This window comes from Melopsittacus undulatus, unplaced genomic scaffold (genome assembly GCF_012275295.1).
Source record: "Melopsittacus undulatus isolate bMelUnd1 unplaced genomic scaffold, bMelUnd1.mat.Z mat_scaffold_83_arrow_ctg1, whole genome shotgun sequence".
Taxonomy (NCBI): domain Eukaryota; kingdom Metazoa; phylum Chordata; class Aves; order Psittaciformes; family Psittaculidae; genus Melopsittacus; species Melopsittacus undulatus.
The window spans coordinates 104240-110630 of NW_022994639.1; positions in this window are offsets into that span (position 1 = coordinate 104240).

The window sequence follows — 6391 nt, forward strand, 5'->3', positions numbered from 1 at the left end:
TTGAACACATGACTCCCAGCAACATTTCTGTTTGGTGGTATGTCTGGTGTGCAACACTGCTTAAAAGTTTTTACATGTACAGACCAGATCAGGATTCGATTTCACAGCCCAGGCTTCTTTTCAATGAACATTTAGTACTAAAATTTATTTGTGGCATCAAGGGCAGTGCCGTTATTACGAAGCTTACATGCGTACTGACGGTTCCCAGCACCATCTCTGAGTGCTGGCAATTCGGTTGTGGAGCAGTTTTCTGACATTGCTGCTTGTGTGTAGCTTGTCAGCAGACCTGTTTTCCAGCACAGGTTCGATCCATAGGCTCATGTAGGTGTAGAAGTTAGTTGTGACAGAAAGGCAGTGCGACCTTTGCAAATAGTGTGTCCTGATGACTTCCAGCACCATCCCTCCGTGCTATTATGTCGGGTGTGCAACACTGTTTAAACGTTTTCACATGTGTAAACCCGGTCAGGATTTGATTTCACAGCACAGGCTTCTTTGCTATGAAGTTTTAGTAGTAAAATTTATCTTTGGCATCAAGCGCAGTGTCTGTATTTCAAAGCTTACATGAGTACTGACGGTTACCATCCACATCTCTGTGTTCAGGCAATTCGGTTGTGGAGCAGAGTTCTGACATTGCTGCTTTTCAGCAGCATGTAAGCAGACCTGTTTTCCAGCACAGGTTCGATCCATAGGCTCATGTAGGTGTAAAAGTTAGTTGTGACAGGAAAGGCAGTGCCGCCTCTGCAAATGGTGTGTGCTGATGACTCCCCCGCACGATCTCTGAGTGCAGGCAAATCGCTTGTGGACCAGAGTTCTGACATTACAGCTTGAGTGCAGCATGTCAGCAAACCTGTTTTCCAGCACAGGTTCGATCCAGAAGGTCATGTTGGTGTAAAAAATTATTTGTGACAGGAAAGGCAGTGCCGCCTTTGGAAATAGTTTGAGCACATGACTCCCAGCAACATTTCTGTTTGGTGGTATGTCTGGTGTGCAACACTGTTTAAAAACGTTTTCACTGTGTAAACCCGGTCAGGATTTGATTTCACAGCACAGGGTTCTTTGCTATGAAGTTTTAGTAGTAAAATTTATCTTTGGCATCAAGCGCAGTGTCTGTATTTCAAGCTTACATGAGTACTGACGGTTACCATCCACATCTCTGTGTTCAGGCAATTCGGTTGTGGAGCAGAGTTCTGACATTGCTGCTTTTCAGCAGCATGTAAGCAGCCCTGTTTTCCAGCACAGGTTCGATCCATAGGCTCATGTAGTTGTAAAAGTCAGTTGTGACAGGATATGCAGTGCCACCGTTGCAAATGGTGTGTGCTGATGACCCCCAGCACATTCTCTCAGTGAAGGCAATTGGGTTGTGGAGCAGAATTCTGACATGGATGCTTACGTGCATCATGTCAGCAGACCTGTTTTCCAGCACAGGTTCGATCCAGAAGGTCATGTTGGTGTAAAAGTTAGTTGTGACAGGAAAGGCAGTGCGACCAGTGGAAATAGTTTGAACACATGACTCCCAGCAACATTTCTGTTTGGTGGTATGTCTGGTGTGCAACACTGCTTAAAAGTTTTTACATGTACAGACCAGATCAGGATTCGATTTCACAGCCCAGGCTTCTTTTCAATGAACATTTAGTACTAAAATTTATTTGTGGCATCAAGGGCAGTGCCGTTATTACGAAGCTTACATGCGTACTGACGGTTCCCAGCACCATCTCTGAGTGCTGGCAATTCGGTTGTGGAGCAGATTTCTGACATAGCTGCTTGTGTGAGCCTGTCAGCAGACATTTTTTTCCAGCACAGGTTCGATATAGAGGGTCATGTAGGTGTAGAAGTTAGTTGTGACAGAAAGGCAGTGCGACCTTTGCAAATAGTGTGTCCTGATGACTTCCAGCACCATCCCTCCGTGCTATTATGTCGGGTGTGCAACACTGTTTAAAACGTTTTCACATGGGTAAACCCGGTCAGGATTTGATTTCACAGCACAGGCTTCTTTGCTATGAAGTTTTAGTAGTAAAATTTATCTTTGGCATCAAGGGCAGTGTCTATATTTCAAAGCTTAAATGAGTACTGACGGTTACCAGCCACATCTCTGTGTTCAGGCAATTCGGTTGTGGAGCAGAGTTCTGACATTGCTGCTTTTCAGCAGCATGTAAGCAGCCCTGTTTTCCAGCACAGGTTCAATCCAGAGCCACATGTAATTGTAAAAGTTAGTTGTGACAGGAAATGCAGTGCCACCGTTGCAAATGGTGTGTGCTGATGACCCCCAGCACATTCTCTCAGTGAAGGCAATTGGGTTGTGGAGCAGAGTTCTGACATGGATGCTTACGTGCATCATGTCAGCAGACCTGTTTTCCAGCACAGGTTCGATCCAGAAGGTCATGTTGGTGTAAAAGTTAGTTGTGACAGGAAAGGCAGTGCGACCAGTGGAAATAGTTTGAACACATGACTCCCAGCAACATTTCTGTTTGGTGGTATGTCTGGTGTGCAACACTGTTTAAAAGTTTTTACATGAACAGACCAGATCAGGATTTGATTTCACAGCCCAGACTTCTTTTCAATGAACATTTAGTAGTAAAATTTATTTGCGGCATCAAGGGCAGTGCAATTATTACGAGGCTTAAATGCGTACTGACGGTTCCCAGCACCATCTCTGAGTGCTGGCAATTCGGTTGTGGAGCAGATTTCTGACATTGCTGCTTGTGTGTAGCTTGTCAGCAGACCTGTTTTCCAGCACAGGTTCGATCCATAGGCTCATGTAGGTGTAAAAGTTAGTTGTGACAGAAAGGCAGTGCGACCTTTGCAAATAGTGTGTCCTGATGACTTCCAGGACCATCCCTCCGTGCTATTATGTCGGGTGTGCAACACTGTTTAAACGTTTTCACATGTGTAAACCCGGTCAGGATTTGATTTCACAGCACAGGCTTCTTTGCTATGAAGTTTTAGTAGTAAAATTTATCTTTGGCATCAAGCGCAGTGTCTGTATTTCAAAGCTTACATGAGTACTGACGGTTACCAGCCACATCTCTGTGTTCAGGCAATTCGGTTGTGGAGCAGAGTTCTGACATTGCTGCTTTTCAGCAGCATGTAAGCAGACCTGTTTTCCAGCACAGGTTCGATCCATAGGCTCATGTAGTTGTAAAAGTTAGTTGTGACAGGAAAGGCAGTGCCGCCTCTGCAAATGGTGTGTGCTGATGACTCCCCCGCACGATCTCTGAGTGCAGGCAAATCGCTTGTGGACCAGAGTTCTGACATTACAGCTTGAGTGCAGCATGTCAGCAAACCTGTTTTCCAGCACAGGTTCGATCCAGAAGGTCATGTTGGTGTAAAAATTATTTGTGACAGGAAAGGCAGTGCCGCCTTTGGAAATAGTTTGAGCACATGACTCCCAGCAACATTTCTGTTTGGTGGTATGTCTGGTGTGCAACACTGTTTAAAACGTTTTCACTGTGTAAACCCGGTCAGGATTTGATTTCACAGCACAGGCTTCTTTGCTATGAAGTTTTAGTAGTAAAATTTATCTTTGGCATCAAGGGCAGTGTCTATATTTCAAAGCTTACATGAGTACTGACGGTTACCAGCCACATCTCTGTGTTCAGGCAATTCGGTTGTGGAGCAGAGTTCTGACATTGCTGCTTTTCAGCAGCATGTAAGCAGCCCTGTTTTCCAGCACAGGTTCAATCCAGAGCCACATGTAACTGTAAAAGTTAGTTGTGACAGGATATGCAGTGCCACCGTTGCAAATGGTGTGTGCTGATGACCCCCAGCACATTCTCTCAGTGAAGGCAATTGGGTTGTGGAGCAGAGTTCTGACATGGATGCTTACGTGCATCATGTCAGCAGACCTGTTTTCCAGCACAGGTTCGATCCAGAAGGTCATGTTGGTGTAAAAGTTAGTTGTGACAGGAAAGGCAGTGCGACCAGTGGAAATAGTTTGAACACATGACTCCCAGCAACATTTCTGTTTGGTGGTATGTCTGGTGTGCAACACTGCTTAAAAGTTTTTACATGTACAGACCAGATCAGGATTCGATTTCACAGCCCAGGCTTCTTTTCAATGAACATTTAGTACTAAAATTTATTTGTGGCATCAAGGGCAGTGCCGTTATTACGAAGCTTACATGCGTACTGACGGTTCCCAGCACCATCTCTGAGTGCTGGCAATTCGGTTGTGGAGCAGATTTCTGACATAGCTGCTTGTGTGAGCCTGTCAGCAGACATTTTTTTCCAGCACAGGTTCGATATAGAGGGTCATGTAGGTGTAGAAGTTAGTTGTGACAGAAAGGCAGTGCGACCTTTGCAAATAGTGTGTCCTGATGACTTCCAGCACCATCCCTCCGTGCTATTATGTCGGGTGTGCAACACTGTTTAAAACGTTTTCACATGTGTAAACCCGGTCAGGATTTGATTTCACAGCACAGGCTTCTTTGCTATGAAGTTTTAGTAGTAAAATTTATCTTTGGCATCAAGCGCAGTGTCTGTATTTCAAAGCTTACATGAGTACTGACGGTTACCAGCCACATCTCTGTGTTCAGGCAATTCGGTTGTGGAGCAGAGTTCTGACATTGCTGCTTTTCAGCAGCATGTAAGCAGACCTGTTTTCCAGCACAGGTTCGATCCATAGGCTCATGAATGTGGTAAAAGTTAGTTGTGACAGGAAAGGCAGTGCCGCCTCTGCAAATGGTGTGTGCTGATGACTCCCCCGCACGATCTCTGAGTGCAGGCAAATCGCTTGTGGACCAGAGTTCTGACATTACAGCTTGAGTGCAGCATGTCAGCAAACCTGTTTTCCAGCACAGGTTCGATCCAGAAGGTCATGTTGGTGTAAAAATTATTTGTGACAGGAAAGGCAGTGCCGCCTTTGGAAATAGTTTGAGCACATGACTCCCAGCAACATTTCTGTTTGGTGGTATGTCTGGTGTGCAACACTGTTTAAACGTTTTCACTGTGTAACCCGGTCAGGATTTGATTTCACAGCACAGGGTTCTTTGCTATGAACTTTTAGTAGTAAAATTTATCTTTGGCATCAAGCGCAGTGTCTGTATTTCAAAGCTTACATGAGTACTGACGGTTACCATCCACATCTCTGTGTTCAGGCAATTCGGTTGTGGAGCAGAGTTCTGACATTGCTGCTTTTCAGCAGCATGTAAGCAGCCCTGTTTTCCAGCACAGGCTCAATCCAGAGCCACATGTAATTGTAAAAGTTAGTTGTGACAGGAAATGCAGTGCCACCGTTGCAAATGGTGTGTGCTGATGACCCCCAGCACATTCTCTCAGTGAAGGCAATTGGGTTGTGGAGCAGAGTTCTGACATGGATGCTTACGTGCATCATGTCAGCAGACCTGTTTTCCAGCACAGGTTCGATCCAGAAGGTCATGTTGGTGTAAAAGTTAGTTGTGACAGGAAAGGCAGTGCGACCAGTGGAAATAGTTTGAACACATGACTCCCAGCAACATTTCTGTTTGGTGGTATGTCTGGTGTGCAACACTGCTTAAAAGTTTTTACATGTACAGACCAGATCAGGATTCGATTTCACAGCCCAGGCTTCTTTTCAATGAACATTTAGTACGAAAAATTTATTTGTGGCATCAAGGGCAGTGCCGTTATTACGAAGCTTACATGCGTACTGACGGTTCCCAGCACCATCTCTGAGTGCTGGCAATTCGGTTGTGGAGCAGATTTCTGACATAGCTGCTTGTGTGAGCCTGTCAGCAGACATTTTTTCCAGTACAGGTTCGATATAGAGGGTCATGTAGGTGTAGAAGTTAGTTGTGACAGAAAGGCAGTGCGACCTTTGCAAATAGTGTGTCCTGATGACTTCCAGCACCATCCCTCCGTGCTATTATGTCGGGTGTGCAACACTGTTTAAACGTTTTCACATGTGTAAACCCGGTCAGGATTTGATTTCACAGCACAGGCTTCTTTGCTATGAAGTTTTAGTAGTAAAATTTATCTTTGGCATCAAGCGCAGTGTCTGTATTTCAAAGCTTACATGAGTACTGACGGTTACCAGCCACATCTCTGTGTTCAGGCAATTAGGTTGTGGAGCAGAGTTCTGACATTGCTGCTTTTCAGCAGCATGTAAGCAGACCTGTTTTCCAGCACAGGTTCGATCCATAGGCTCATGTAGTTGTAAAAGTTAGTTGTGACAGGAAAGGCAGTGCCGCCTCTGCAAATGGTGTGTGCTGATGACTCCCCCGCACGATCTCTGAGTGCAGGCAAATCGCTTGTGGACCAGAGTTCTGACATTACAGCTTGAGTGCAGCATGTCAGCAAACCTGTTTTCCAGCACAGGTTCGATCCAGAAGGTCATGTTGGTGTAAAAATTATTTGTGACAGGAAAGGCAGTGCCGCCTTTGGAAATAGTTTGAGCACATGACTCCCAGCAACATTT